Genomic DNA, 1,977 nt, shown 5'->3' with positions numbered 1-1,977 from the left:
GTTTTCATTCTCGTTTGATTCTATGAATTTCTTTATTCCATCCTTAGTTTCTTCTATAACCCAGTAGTTTTTGAGCAAGGTGTTGTTCGGTTTCCATGTGTCTGATTTTTTTCCTTGCTTTTTCTGTTATTGATTTCTTCTTTTATGTCTTTATGGTCAGTAACGATGCTTTGTAATATTTTGATGCTTTGTATTTTGTTAAGGCTTGCTTTATGGCCTAATGCATGGTCTATTCTGGAGAACGTTTCATATGCATTGGAAAAGAAAGTATACCTGGCTGCTGTTGGGTGGAGTGTTCAGTATATGTCCAAGAGATCAAGTTGGTTGATTGTAGTATTTAGATCTTCCATGACTTTATTGAGCTTCTTTGTGGATGTTCTGTCCTTCACTGAATGTGGTGTGTTGAAATCTCCTATTATTATTGTGGAGCTGTCTATTTCTTTTTTCAATGCTGTTAGAATTTTTTTTTATATGTATTTTGGAGCCCTGTCATTGGATGTGTAAATATTTATTACAGTTATGTCCTCCTGGTGTATTGACCCTTTAATCATTATATAGTGTCCTTCCTTATCTGTTGTGGTGGTTTTGACTTTAAAGTCTCTTTTGTTAGAGATTAATATTGCCACTCCTGCTCTTTTTTGACTGTTGTTTGTTTGATATATTTTTTTCTGTCCTTTGAGTTTTATTTGTGTGTGTGGTTGAATATGATGACATATAGGTGACATATAGACAGATCGTGTTTTTTTTTTTTTTCCCAGTCTGCCACTCTCTGTCTCTTTATAGGTGCATTTAGTCCATTTACATTCCATGTAATTATTGATAGGTATAAGTTTAGTGCTGTCAGTCTGGTGTCTTTTTTTGTATGTTGTTGACCGTTTTTCTGTTCCACTTAATTTTCTGTGCTGAATCTTTTTGCTTTATGTATTTTCTTTTTATCTTTTTCATTGTCATTGATTTTGTATTTGCTGAGTCTTTATATTTTTCTTGTTTTTTTATTTTGACGTGTAAGATTGTTAGTTTTCTTTGTAGGTACCTTAATGTTTTCCCCCATTTTTCTAAGTTTAAACCAGTCTTTCATTTCTTTATATCACCTTGACTTCCTCTCCATATGAAAAACCTATGACTACATTTTTAGTCCCTCTTTTTTGTTTTAATGTTGTCATCTTTTATGTATTGACATCTGTGGTTCCGTATTTTCATTGCTTTAGCTTTGAATTATTTTTCTGACTTCTTTATCTGGGTTGTTATCTGGTTGCTCTGTCCTGTGTTCTAGTCTTGGGTTGTTTTCTGATGTTATTGATTTTCTAACCAGAGAACTCCCTTTAGTATTTATTGTAATTTTGGTTTGGTTTCTGCAAATTCCCTAAACTTCTATTTATCTGGAAATGTCCTAATTTCTCCATCATATTTGACAGACAGTTTTGCTGGATGTATAATTCTTGGCTGGCAATTTTTTTCCTTCAGGGCTTTGTATATATTACCCCATTGCCTTCTTGCCTGCATGGTTTCTGCTGAGTAGTCTGAGATTATTCTTATTGACTCTCCTTTGTAGATGACTTTTCGTTTATCCCTAGCCACTCTTAAAATTCTCTCTTTGTCTTTGCTTTTGGCAAGTTTGATTACAATATATCTTGGTGACTTTCTTTTGGGATCGACTTTATGTGGTGTTCAATTTGCATCTTGGATCGATACCTTCTTGTCTTTCATGATATCAGGGAAGTTTTCTGCCAACAAGTCTTCAACAATTCTCTCTGTATTTTCTGTTATCCTGCTCCATTCTGGTACTCCAATCACTTGTAGGTTATTTCTGTTGATAGAATCCCACATAATTTTTAGGGTTTCTTAATTTTTTAAAATCCTTTTATCTAATTTTTCCTCATATAAGTTGATGTCAAGTGCTTTATCTTCAATCTCACTAATTCTGACTTCCATTGCCTCAATTCTGCTCCTATGACTTTCTATTGAGTTGTCTAATTC

Source organism: Trichechus manatus, unplaced genomic scaffold (assembly GCF_000243295.1).
Source record: "Trichechus manatus latirostris isolate Lorelei unplaced genomic scaffold, TriManLat1.0 scaffold00457, whole genome shotgun sequence".
NCBI lineage: Eukaryota > Metazoa > Chordata > Mammalia > Sirenia > Trichechidae > Trichechus > Trichechus manatus.
This window is presented reverse-complemented; position numbering follows the sequence as displayed.